This window comes from Schistocerca gregaria, chromosome X (genome assembly GCF_023897955.1).
Source record: "Schistocerca gregaria isolate iqSchGreg1 chromosome X, iqSchGreg1.2, whole genome shotgun sequence".
Taxonomy (NCBI): Eukaryota; Metazoa; Arthropoda; class Insecta; order Orthoptera; family Acrididae; genus Schistocerca; species Schistocerca gregaria.
In genome coordinates this window covers 508,335,912-508,350,421 of record NC_064931.1, presented here as the reverse complement: position 1 = coordinate 508,350,421, position 14,510 = coordinate 508,335,912, and the positions used below count along the sequence as shown (strand labels likewise).

Below are 14,510 nucleotides of genomic sequence, written 5' to 3'. Positions count from 1 at the left end.
GACGAACGCAGGCTGCGAGGCCTTCCCCCTGCTTACGTCTGAATAGAGCTTGAATAAATCCCTATACCCAGATATCTCACAAGGGAACCTCCTCATCGCACCCCCCTCAGGTTTAATTATAAGTTGGCACAGTGGATAGTCCTTGAAAAACTGAGCACAAATCAGTCGAGAACACAGGAAGAAGTTGAGTGGAACTATGAAAAAATAAGCAAAATATACAAACTGAGTAGTCCATGCGCAAGATACGCAACATCAAGGATGGTGTGAGCTCAGGAGCGCCGTGGTCCTGTGGTTAGCGTGAGCCGCTGCGGCACGAGGGGTCTTTGGTTCAAGTCTTCCCTCGAGTGAAAAGTTTACTTTCCTTTCCTTATTTTCGCAAAGTTATGATCTGTCCGTTCGTTCATTGACGTCTCTGTTCACTGTAATAAGTTTAGTGTCTGTGTTTTGCGACCGCACCGCAAAATCGTGCGATTAGTAGACGAAAGGACGTGCCTCTCCAACGGGAACCGAAAAAATTTGATCTCAAGGTCATAGGTCAACCGATTCCTCCACAGGAAAACACGTCTGATATATTCTATACGACACTGGTGACGGCATGTGCGTCACATGACAGGAATATGTTGCCGACCCACCTAACTTATACACTTGGCGAATGGGTAAATAGATTCTTCTACCTTGCCCGATTTAGGTTTTCTTGTGGCTGTGATAATCACTCCCAAAAAAGTGAAGAAAACATAAGAGTTTGTCACATAAACTGAAAATAAAAAATTAAACTTTTCACTCGAGGGAAGACTTGAACCAAGGACCGCTTGTTCCGCAGCTGCTCACGCTAACCACGGGACCACTGTGCTCCTAAGCTCATATTATCCTATAATGCTCATAGACTACTCAGTTTGTATATTTTGCTTATTTTTTCATAGTTCCACACAACTTCTTCCTGTTTTCTCGATTGATCTGTGTTCAGTTTTTGAAGGCCTATTCACTGTGCCAACTTATAACTAAATCTGAGGAGGGTGCGATGGGGAGGTTCCCTTGTCAGAAGTCCGGCCTTCATTCAAGGTAGAACTTCGGCGCGAGCGTGCGCGCCAGCACACACCCACAAACCGCGACTATTATGTTAGACTGTGCTTGTACTCTAATGACCTTGCGGTCGACGGGTCGTTCATCCTTAAAATTCCTTCCTTTCTTCGGAGGAAGAAACCCTTGTGTGGCAGGCTGTTTCAGAAAGACGACGAGATTATATTCGATATGAAACCTTTCCTGAACAGCCAAGTTTCAAGTTCGCAGCTTGATTTTTCTAGGCGTGCCTTTCAGTCGGTAGCACAATTGTCCACGAAAGTCAAAGGTTCTGGGTTCGCGCTCCGTTTCGGCACAGAGTATTAATCTGCCACGAAGTTTCACATCAGAAACAGTATGCGGTTTTCATTTGCTTTAGTGTGCTATTCAAAGTTATTGTAATTTTCTGTGGCGAGCTTCAGATCTCAGAGCATCCGTGTGACTGTCGCATTAGCGGTGCGCCCTTGCATCGTTCGGAAGTGTGGTGGCCGCAGCTGCAGTTACTGACCCCGCGCCGCATCCAGCCACTTTTCGCTGACTAACGTTGCGTCAGCGGTCGAGCGGAAGAGGAGAAAGTGCGAGCTTGGCAGCTGGCTCCTTTCACCGCAGCCGGCACTGTCCCCAGTCGTCACCGGACCTCTTTGTTACGAGTTCGCCCGCTCAAAGAAGTGTTTTCGCCCGCCGGAAGAATCGAGAACAACTCCGGTCATTGTCGAGAATGGCAAGCGGCGCAGTCCGGCAGTGAGGGATGCATCACGCCGAGAAAAACAGCTGAGAGGGATCAGTATTCACTTCCGGCTCGGAGCAGGATGCCGCAAACCTTCTGGAACAGCGGTTACTTCCAAGCTTTCTATCTCCTGTTTCACATTACCTACGCCATTGCGCTTCGGGTTTATCCCTGTTGACTCGCGTAGCTCACGGGGAACTAGACCGCGTCTGCGGTGCGTGTAACGTGATCCTGCACATAGAAAGTGCAATTTTTCTGCGTCTACATGCTTGTGCGCAAATAAGATTACCTTCATGGCGCCGATACGATTACTTTTAAGGCGGGGGGAGTTAAAAAAGTCCATAACTCCTTCAAAGCTGTGGTGCACAAAAAAAGAAAAACACATAAAAAGCAGGCCGCAGTGACCGAGCGGTTCTAGACGCTTCAGTCCGGAACTGCGCTGCTGCTACGTTCGCACGTTCGAATCCTGCCTCGGGCATGGATGTGTGTGGTGTTCTTAGGTTAGTTAGGTTTAAGTAGTTCTAAGTTCTAGGGAACTGATGATCTCAGAAGTTAAGTCCCATAGTGCTTGGAGCCACTTGAACATATATAAGCACAATCACGAAAAGTAAAAAAAAATGGTTAAAATGGCTCTGACCACTATGGGACTTAACTTCTGAGATCATCAGTTCCCTAGAACTTAGAACTACTTAAACCTAACTAACCTAAGAACGCCACACACATCAATGCCCGAGGCAGGATTCGAACCTGCGGCCGTAGTTGTCGCGCGATTCCAGACTGCAGCGCCTAGAACCACTCGGCCACTCCGGCCGTCCGAAAAAGTAAAGCCGGTTAGTACACTTAAATATCGTGGAAAATCCGTACAGTAGAATGGACTAGTATAATTTTCAAGAGATGTAACGACTAATGAAATGGAAAGAGCATTTGGTTGGACTAAAAGTATCTGTGACAAAAAATGTCCATCTAGAAATACAAAACTGTACACTATACCATATCAATAAGACCACACTTTTTAGATTCACGTGAATGTTTCAAATGGCTCTGAGCACTATGGGACTGAACATCTATGGTCATTTGTCCCCTAGAACTTAGAACTACTTAAACCTAACTAACCTAAGGACATCACACAACACCCAGCCATCACGAGGCAGAGAAAATATCTGACCCCGCCGGGAATCTAACCCGGGAACTAGGGCGTGGGAAACGAGAACGCTACCGCGCGATCACGAGATGCGGGCTCACGTGAATGCTTAACGATGAATTACAAATGTAGAGAATAGATATACTTGAAAGATGAGCTGATGGAAAAAGAACAAATTGGCTCTGAGCACTATGGGACTTAACATCTGAGGTCATCAGTCGCCTGGAACTTAGAACTACTTAAACCTAACTAACCTAAGGACATCACAAACGTCCATGCCCGAGGCAGGATTCGAACCTGAGACCGCAGCGGTCGCGCCGTTCCAGACTGAAGCGCCTAGAACCGCTCGTTCTAGTGGGCGATCAGAGTGAGTTGGGTTTCGCAAGATTGTTGCCTTCGGAACCCATGTATCGTCAGAAAATGAGAAGGAGGAAGCTAGGTACATTACATCGGCATCTACATCAACACCTCCGCAAGCCACCTTATAATGTGTGGCCTAGGGTTCTTTGTGTACAGTTGTCACTTCCCCCTTTTCTGTTGCAGTCGCGGATATTTTGCAGGAAGAACGATAGCCGGTAGGCCTGCGCGTGGGGTACAATCTCTCTAATTTTGTCTTCACAGTCCTTTCACGAGATATATGAAGAAGGAAGCAGTATATTTATTGACTCTTCTAGGAACGTTCGCTCTCGGAACTTTAACACCAAACCGCATCGTGATGCGGAACGTCTCTCTTGCAATGTCTGTCATTTGAGTTGGTTGATCATGACTGTGACACTTTCGAGCCTACTAAATGAACCCGGAACGAAACGCGACACTCTTCTTTGGATTTTCTCTATTCCTCTATCAGTCGTATCTAGTACGGATCCAATACTGACGATCAGTATTCAAGTATCGATCGAACAAGTGTTTTTTAAGTCACTTCCTTTGGTGATGAACTACATTTCCTGACGGTTCTTCCAATGAATGTAAGTCTGGGATCTACGTTACTCTCGATTAATTTTATGTGGTCACTCCATTTCACGTCGCTCCGCACACATATTCCCATGTGTCTTATGGAAGTAACTGTTTCCAGTGACTATTCTGCAATTTTGTAATCATACAATAAAGGTTATTTCTGTCTATGTGTTCGCAATACGTTACATTTATTTACGTTGAGGGTCAAGTGCCACTTTCTGCAACAAACGTCGACCCTCTGCAGGTCTTTCTGCATTTGTCTGCAATTTTCCACAGTCGTAACTTCTTTGTATACAACAGCATCATCAGCGAAAAGCCTTGTGGAGTTTCCGATTTTATCCACCGAGTCATTAATATATGTAATGGTCCTAAGGGCAGCGCGGGATTAGCCGAGCGGTCTTAGGCGCTGCAGTCATGGACTGTGCGGCTGGTCCCGGCGGAGGTTCGAGTCCTCCCTCGGGCATGGGTGTGTGTGTGTTTGTCCTTAGGATAATTTATGTTAAGTAGTTTGTAAGCTTAGGGACTGATGACCTTAGCAGTTAAGTCCCATAAGATTTCACACACATTTGAACAATTTTGAATGGTCCTAAGGCACTCCCCCGGCGCACGCCAGAAATTACTTTTTCGTCTGAAGGCTTCTCCTCTTTCAGAATAGCATGCTGTGTTCTCTTTGATAGAAACTCTTCAATCCAATCACACAGTTGGTCTGATATTTCGTACGCTCGTAATTTTGTTCACTAGGCGACAGTGCGGAACAGTATCGAATGTCTTCCGGAAGTCTTCCCGGGCGCCTATATCTACTGCTTTCTGTGACTAGTGGGCGATCAGAGCGAGTTGGGTTTCACAAGATTATTGCCTTAGGAACCCATGTTTGTTCCTACAGAGGAGTCTTTCGGCCTCCTAAAATGCCATAATACAGGAGCATAAAACATGTTCCAAAATTTTACAACTGATCACCGTCAAAGATATACGTCTTCTGTTCGACGGCCCTTCTTCAAAAAGGGGATGCCCTGTGCTTTCTTCCAATTATGAGGAACATTCAGCTCCTCCAAAGACCTACGATACACTGCTGCTAGAAGAAAGGAAGTTCTTTCGCATACTCTATGTAGACTCGAACTGATTCTCAGATCTAGTGACCTTCCCTTGGTTGAACAATTTCAGTCGCTTTTATATCTCATTGTCACTTATTTCGATATCAGTGCGATCTTCCTCTGTGAAGTAGTTTTGAAAAAAGACATTTTGCATTTTGGCATTTTCTGTGTCGTCTTCCGTTTCACTGCCATTATGGTCAAAGAATTTCTCGACAGTTGCTTCGATCAGTTTACTGATTTAACTTAAGCCGAACACTTCTTAGGACTTTCTGTCAGATCGGTAGACAGAATTTTACTTTCGTATTCATTGAACGCTTTACGCATGACTCTCCTTACGCTAATTTTGGGTTTGTTTAAATTTTATTTGTCTGTGAGGATTTGACTACTCTTAAATTTTGCGGTGAAGCTCTCTTCGCTTTCGTATCAGTTTTCTAACACAGCTACCGAGCGAGGTGGCGCAGTGGTTAGCACACTGGACTCGCATTCGGGAGAACGGCGGTTCAAACCCGCGTCCGGTCATCCTGATTTAGGTTTTCCGTGATTTCGGTAAATCGCTCCAGGAAAATGCCGGGATGGTTCCTTTGAAATGGCACGGCCGACTTCCTTCCCCCTTCCCTAATCCGATGGGACCGATGACGTCGCTGTTTGCTCCCCTCCCCAAATCAAGCAACCAACCATCTAACATGGCTGCTGAACGACGGTGTATCTTTTCCATTCATCACAACTTTGCTTGGCACGTACCATTCTAAAGCATATTGTACAATGCTCTTGAACTTCGTCCATTGATACTCAACGTTGTTCCTGCTGGAGATGAAATGTTCGTGCTGATCGCTGAGGTAATCTGGAATCTGTTTCTTGGCACTCTTGTTAAGCAGAAAGACCTTCCTGCTTTTCTTTGTATTCCTATTTACAGAGATATTCAGTGACGCTGTGACGGCCTTGTGAACAGTTCTATACCGAGTCGAAAAATTGGGGTCGGTTTGTCAGTAGCAGGTCTAAGATACTATCTTCACGAGTCCATTCTCTGATCAACTGCTTAAGGTAATTTTCGGATAATGCGCTGTGGTGTGCCTACTGTAAGACCTTCGGTACACACACCATCAGACTATTTGACTTGTCGCTCTAACGAAGTAGGCGTGTGTCAGCAATATGCCTTGTGGTCTTATCGTGGCGTGTTTATCTCGTGCCGTTAGGTCAGTCAATAGAAATGCCACTTGCACGTGAAGAGTAGCAGATTGACGGCGACCAACTTTATACAGAACTTGATTAATTTTCACACACATTTATTAAAATAATAAAAAGCATAGACATTATGTAACTTGATTCTGGATGCTATTTACAATTGACAATCTGAAGTTCTTATTCTCACATATCTCTGATACTTTACAAAGTGTCTATACATTTATCTTTATGGCTATGTACAGGAATATGGTAATCTTATTAGGCGCAGACTGAAACTTGACTATAGACTGGTACAGACAAATGCAGACTGGTACAGACTGGTGGAGACAAATGCAGACTGACTAATCGGAGGTCTGTACACTCGTTATAATACCTCGCGCGTTCAGGTATCACTGTGTGAGTGTGATCCGCGAGGAGAAAAGGTTCTACGTTAGCAGCAATCTCATTGGCTGCGTTACATATTAATACGCGGATCGGCGGAAGCAGAATTTGGTCCGTCTATAAGGCAGCGCCATCTCATAGTGCGGAGACGGATGAGCGCTGCGCCTGCGCTGTTGTGCTTAGAGGGGCGCGCTCTAGTGGGAAAGTTGTGTACACGCTGACTACGCGGAACTATGTACACAACATGCACAATTTTTTTTTTTTCAAATTTGAAGTGGAGACAAGGAAGGCATCTGGCCATCCCTTAAGTTAATCATGCCAAATCCGTAAATAACCATGCCGACCCTGCTCCGATGCGGGACAAAATGACAAGCAAAAGAAGAACACTGGAATTAAATAAAAGACGTAATCAGGTTTTGGGGAGTCATTTATTTGCGGATACTAAATACCAGTATGGAAAATTAATTTGACAAGTAATCTCGGCGAGACATATTCGACGACACAACTATCTCAAGAAATAATTTTTATTATCAGACACTATATATATATATATATATATATATATATATATATATATATAATCAAAGTCTAATACTCAGGAAACTGAATTTTCTCATTTTGAGAGAACTGAAGGGCGAATTGCTTAATTACTAAGAACCATTCAACAGCCAAGACCGCGTAACATATTTCTTTACTTAAGACAACCGGTTTCAACAGACTATGCTGTCATCTTCGGGTCTTAAATTCTTTTTGTTGTAAAACACGTTCATTTTACGCTGACCTCACGCACAAGATTTCAAGTAGATGAAAAGAATACGTCCAGCATATGTAAACAGCTGCGCGGTTGTGTACCGTGTTTGTATGATACAAAAAGCAACTGTGAGCGATATGTATATGCACATAGCCTTTCGCACAAGTTGCTTTATGTTCTCAAACCTTTTATAATGTGCTATTTTTATCCACGTGACATCTTGTGCGTGAGGTCAGCGTAAATGAACATGTTTTACAACAAAATGATTTGAAGACCTGAAGATGACAGCATAGTCTGTTGACACCAGTTGCCTTAAATAAAGAAATATTTATGTGATCTTGCCTGTTGAATGGTTTTTAATTGAGGCGCAGATGTAGGAACCCAGAATTGCCGTCCTGGGCATGTTTCTGGTGAAGGAGGAGATAAACTCCGACCTGAAACTTACTCGCAGATTAAAACTGTGTGCCGGATCGAGACTCGAACTCGTACCTTTGTCTTTCTACCAACTGAGCTAATCATGCGCGACTCAGAACTTGTCCTCACAGCTTTACTTTCGTTAGTACCTCATCTTCTCCTTGCGAACATCACCGAAGTTCTGTCGCATACCTTGCGGTAATGGCGCTCATGGTAGAAAGGTTATTGGGGAGATATGGCTTAGCCACAGCCTGGGGAATGTGTCCAGAATGATTTTTTTCACTCTGCAGCCTAGTGTGCCCTGATACGAAACTTGGTGGTTGGTAGAGAAGTTGCTCGCAAAAGACGAAGCTTCTGAATTCGAGTCTCGGTCCGGCACACAGCTTTATTCTCCCTGGAAGTTTCACATCAACGCTCACTCCGCTGCAGAGTGAAAAAATTCTTTCTGGGAACTCCGATCTGTTATCAAGTGCTAGGTGTGTGTCTGTGTCGTTTGGATGGCATGGTGAGTGCTTGTCTTGTCTAGTGTTGTGTTTGACTTGTTATGGACGAGAGGAAGGGAGAAAGTGAAATCCGGTATCAGCACATGGCCTGCTCCTCCCGAATAGCAGCGGGTGGGGCGACGAACTTAACGTTCCTATCCGGCGGACAAGTCACCATCATCAACAGTGTCACATATCCTCATTCCCACGAGATTGGCGCAAAGTATGGCGATCACGACGATTTATGTATGTGTAAGACCGGAAATCGTCAGGTACGGAGGACAAAGTGATATTTATTACTTATTACATACTTTAATGGTCTTGATCGCAATATAAAACCATTGCAGTAAGTTCCGAGTTATTGTTATGTGGGAGAGAAACCTCTCTATTGAGGAAAATATCAAACAAAATAACAATCGCTATATAACTTAATAACAACTAGATGACAACAGACTTCGGTTGGTTAGCAACTGTCCTCAAACTGTTATTTTCGAATCGTTATGAAGTCGATAATTACGAGCCACATTGGAAGATGCCAATTGTTTACATCTTGATCCAGGGCATACTGCATGAATAGTTTATAACATTTGTAACTGTTATTTGCACTCCTTCTAAGTAAGGCGTGTCTTTAACAAAATAGTGTATTTATTGGACTCAGCCTTGAAATGTCCCCTTAGAAAAATTATACATGACTGTGCTTAAACTGACACACAATATTTTTAGCGCAACGCAATCTGACTTTCAATAATCCCTACAAAAGAATGGCCCTGACTAACATTAACCTATACCTTTCACAAATCACTTACCTCACCAAAAATCTTCGTTACTCGAACTACTGCAATACAGCGAGCGCCACTACTGCCAGCTAACTAAAAGATTCAAACTACGGAAGTCACTAATACCGATAGGCACAGTTAGCAAATGAAAGATTTTAATAGAGAACAAACAATGTATTTACCTTAATAGTCATAATATATATATATATATCAGTTCATGACATCCATTCTTACAAATTTCAAAACTCCGCCACCTCTCTCCCCACATCCACCACTGCTGGCGGCTCACCTCCAACTGCGCAACGCTAAGCGCTGTTAGCATCCAGCTGCCGCTGCCCAACACTACAATGGCAGAGAACAATGCAAACCAGCCACAGACTGCACACGGCACAGCCAGTGATTTTCATACAGAGCGCTACGTGGCGGCGGCGTTACGAATAAAAAACCTAAACAGTCTACTTACGCCTTTGCAAGATTAATTTTAGCTAAGTGAAAAAGTTGCATTACTAGCTGTTTTCGCATTGTAAATGGATTCATTTATCACTCCAACATTCATTATCCAAATATGATTTTTTTTCTTGTGATTCGAATATTTGCTGATTCTATCTTATTGTACATTTGAAACTCTAAAAATTGTTCAAATGGCTCCAAGCACTATGGGACTCAACTGCTGTGGTCATCAGTCCCCTAGAACTTAGAACTACGTAAACCTAAGTAACCTAAGGACATACCACACATCCATGCCCGAGGCAGGATTCGAACCTGCGACCGTAGCAGTCGCACGGTTCCGGACTGCGCGCCTAGAATCGCGAGACCACCGCGGCCGGTATTTGAAACTCTATTTCGTGTTCAGGACCTAAATTGTTGATTACGTAGCTGACATACTGATCCATTATCCAGTGTGTGGCATTGCCTTTTGTTGTTGCATAATATTTTGTTCGTAATCTGTAAAGACGCATTGACATAATACAGCCAGGTGAAGATCTTGAAAGGGAATGCTATTTTGTCCCTTTGTGAGTTCCTACTGTCTATGTTTTCGTTGCATGTGTATCTATATATAGTACTTTTCCTACATGAGTATGAAAAAAAGGTTGGTTTGACTTGTACGATCGAGTTAGGTCTTTCACTGGTATTAACGATACCATGAAGTGTGCTTCCAGGACTTGAGTGAGTAGCGACTGTGAGAGCCCTAAAAAAGGAAGGGGTGCAGAGATAACGCGCGAAACAGACGGAGAAGTCATAATTGAGAAGTGGTTACAGCGCGACGATTTCTTCAGTTATCTTGCCGACACAGTGCACTTCTCGCGCAGTGAACACGTAATTGGTTGTTGCTCGCTGTAGTACTTCACCGCTGCCATTTCTCCGGAGAGAAAGGTCCACTCTTGTCAACTCATCACAACTTTTACTCTGTATCACGGTTGCTGCGCCACGTAGCAGATGGTTTTCACTACTACTGTTCACCAGAGACAATGGTACCGTCAGGAGTGCCCCCAGAAATTGTGCAGGTCCACTCTCGTTCTCTATGTACTTAAGTGACTGACAGATAGGGTAAGCAGCGATCTGCGATTTGCTGATGACGCTGTAGCGTATGGGAAAGTGTCGTCTTTGAGTGACTTTAGGAGGATACAGAATGATTCAAATGGTTCAAATGGCTCTAAGCACTATGGGACTTAACATCTGAGAGCATCAGTCTCCTAGACTTAGAACTACTTAAACCTAACTAACCTAAGGACATCACACACATCCATGCCCGAGGCAGGATTCGAACCTGTGACAGTAGCAGCAGTGCGGCTCCGGGCTACAGCGCCTAGACCTCTCGGCCACCGCGGCCTGCGATACGGAATGACTTTGATAGAATTTATATTGGCTATAGTGAATGGTAACTTGCTTTATACCAAGCGTGAGCAAATAGCAGCCCTCGGGCCGCATGCAGCTCGCTAAGACAGTCAGAATTTTTATGTAACAATTTATACCTTTTCTGAAATCCAAATTTAACTAATGCATGCAATAATTTTAAAAGATGCGGCCCTCTGCTAATCTCTGTTTCCACAAAGTGGCCACCGAGCCAAAACTAATGGCCGTCCCTGCTCTAAACGTAGACAAAACTTAAATTGCTACAGTTGAGTAAGCAAAACAATACTGTTATATTTGTACAAAATATTAGTCGTGTGCTGCGTGATACAGTCGACTCGTTTAAATAACTGGGTGTAACGTTTGCAAACCGATATGAAATCGATCGAGCATCGTGGTAGGGAAAGCGAATAGTCGACTATAGTTTATTCGGACAATTCCAGGAAAGTGTATCTTATCTATAAAGGAAACCGCATACAGAATACTTGTACGACACTTTTTTCAATACTGTTCGAGTGTTTGGGGTCCGTTCCGAATCGGATTAAAGGGAAACATCGAAGGAGTTCAGAGGTGTGCTGCTAGATTTGTTACCGCTGGGTTAGGTCAACACGCGAGCAAATGTTCCATGAACATAGAGGAAACAAGACGTTCTTCTGGCAAAATGCTATTGAGAAAGTTTAGCTAACCGGCATTTGCAACAGACTGCATCTACATGCACCTCGCTTAAGGACCGCGAAGACAAGATAAGAGAAATTAGGTCTCTGGATGTCTATCTTTTCAGAGATGGTTGCGAGGCTCAGCTGTTCGCTACAGGATGTTAAACCACACACCTTTCAGTGGTCTAGTTTCCAAACTGTTATTTTATTTGGCTACCAGTTCCGGCGATTTAGTACGCCATCTTCAGGCCGCTGACCGACGTGTAGGAAGATTCCAACACCGATTCCGGTCAAAATAGGGGCCAGCATTCAAATACTAGTATCTGTAGATTTCTGCTTGACGCAGAGATCACTTCAACCATCATCTGTCGATGCAGCAAGCAACTATGGAGTTCTAATATCAACATGGATCTTTCAATAAATTATTATTATTTTGGTGGGAGTATTTTCCATTTTATCGCTATAAAGTTGTTAGAATCACCCTGGAGTCAAAACAGACCCGAGACTCGAATTGCGTTTTTCCAGAACTGATGACATGCGAGGGTTAAGTAGGTCCTTAACTCGCATCGCGAGGATGGGCGCACCCCGTTCCAGTCCTCCTACCAAGGAAAAATCCCTCGGGAATCGAACTTGGGTCCTCCGTATAACAGCGATATACGCTGATCACTCAGATATGGAGGTTAAGTCACCCTTGAGCCACTAAAACATTTGACCGCCTTCCTTGTGAATTAAATGTGCTGAAAGACAATGAATGTTTGAAAATAAATTAAAACTGACAACTCCTTAAACTCCACAGGTAATTTTCTTGAGTAGATGGAGGAGTTGAGTTATATTTAACTCTTTTTTTGTAAATTAAGATTTCAAAAAATGCGATTATGTGAATAGCCAACATGTAACCATGTTTCCACAGAGGAAATGTATCTTGAGGTATTACCTGTTGGTTTTCGTCTTGGGATATTTGGTCGGCTTATGTTCAATGATTTTCCTGACGTCTCTCCAACACGAGTGTCTGGCATTGTCATAGATTCAATTTTAATTGCTGGTGGCGGACTAGAGTCAAACCAGCTGCCAGAGGATATACACAGAGGTAACAAAAGTCATGGAACACCCCCTAATATCGCGTCGGACCTCCTTTTGCCCGACGTAGTGCAGTAACACGACGTGGCATTGACTCAGCAAGTCGTTGGAAGCCTCTGCAGAAATAATGAGCCATGCTGCCACTATAGCCATCCATAACTGCGAAAGTGTTCCTGGTGCAGGATATTCTGCACTAACTGATCCCTCGATTATGTCCCATAAACCTTCGATGGGATTAATGTCGGGCGATCTGGGTGGCCAAGTCATTTGTTCGAACTGTCCAGAATGTTCTTCAAACCAATCGCGAACAATAGTGGCCCGATGACATATTTGGAAACATGAAATCAATCAATGCCTGCAAATGGTCTCCATGTAGCCGAATATGACCATCTCCACTCAATGATCAGTTCAGCCGGATCAGAGGACCCAGTCCATTCCATGTAAACACAACCCACACCATTATGGATCTACCACTATCATGCACAGTGCCTTGTTGACAACTTGGGTCTATGGCTTCTTGAGGTCTGCGTGATACTCGAATCGTACCATTAGCTCTTGCCAACTGAAATCGGAACTCACTGACCAGACCACGGTTTCCCAGTGGTATGGGGGTAAATGGATTGGTCACGGGCCAACGAGAGACCTTGCAGGCGATGTCGTGCTGCTAGCAAAATCACTCTTTCGATCGTCTGCAGCCATAACCCATTAACGCTAAATTTCTCCGTACGTACCACATTGATTTATGCGGTTATTTCATGCAGTGTTGCTTGTCTGTTAGCACTGACCACTCTACGCAAACGCCACTGCTCTCGGTCGTCAAGTGAGAGCCTTCGGCCACTGCGTTGTCTGTGTGGAGATGTAATACTTGAAATGTGGTACTCTCAGCACATTCTCGACATTGTGGGTCGTGAAATAATGAATTCTCTAACGATTTCCGAAATAGTGATGTCCTATGCTTGTAGCTCCAACTACCATTCCGTGTTCAAAGTCTGTTAATACTCGGCGTCCGGCCTTAACCACGTCGGGAACCTTTCGACATGGATCACTTGAGTAGAAACGACAGCTCCGCTAATGCACTGCCCCTTTATACCTTGAGTACGGGATACCACCGCCATTCGTGATTGTGCATATCGCTATCCCGCGACTTTCACCACCGCAGTATATATTTCTGTCGCGTCAACGTCTGAGGGCTCCTCCATAGTCATTTCCACAGCAGCTACAGTCTGCTCAACAGTTCTGTAAAATGCATCTTATTTGTAAACATACTGACATGTTCTCCATGATGACGCACGGAACAAATGGTTCAAATGGCTCTGAGCACTATAGGACTAAACTTCTGAGGTTATCAGTCCCCTAGAACTGCCGGCCGCGGTGGTCTAGCGGTTCAGGCGCTCAGTCCGGAAGCACGCGACTGCTACAGTCGCAGGTTCGAATCCTGCCTCGGGCATGGATGTGTGTGATGTCCTTAGGTTAGGTAGGTTTAATTAGTTCTAAGTTCTAGGGGACTGATGACCACAGATGTTAAGTCCCATAGTGCTCAGAGCCATTTGAACCATTTGAACCTAGAACTTAGAAATATTTAAACCTAACTAACCTAAGGGCAAAAAAAAAAAAAGGTTCAAATGGCTCTGAGCACTATGGGACTTAACAGCTGTGGTCATCATTCCTCTAGAACTTAGAACTACTTAAACCTAACTAACCTAAGGACATCACACACATCCATCCCCGAGGCAGGATTAGAACCTGCGACCGTAGCAGTCACACGGCTCTGGACTGCACGCCTAGAACCGCGAGACCACCGCGGCCGACACCTAAGGACATCACACACATCCATGCCCGAGGTAGGATTCGAACCTGCGAACGTAGCGGTGACGCGGTTCCAGACTGAAGCGCCCAGAACCGCTCGGCCACTCCGGCCGGCGCCGCACGGAACAAGTAAAAAACTAAAATAACGTGTTTGCTGATAGATGA

The 14,510-nt window shown here is 44.4% G+C and overlaps 1 protein-coding gene across 3 annotated transcripts in view; it reads right to left on the bottom strand.

Annotated features, from left to right (window-relative positions):
• The window catches only part of LOC126298001 (elongation of very long chain fatty acids protein AAEL008004), a 282,289-nt gene that overhangs the window by 140,839 nt on the left and 126,940 nt on the right, over positions 1 to 14,510 (bottom strand). The window lies entirely within an intron of this gene.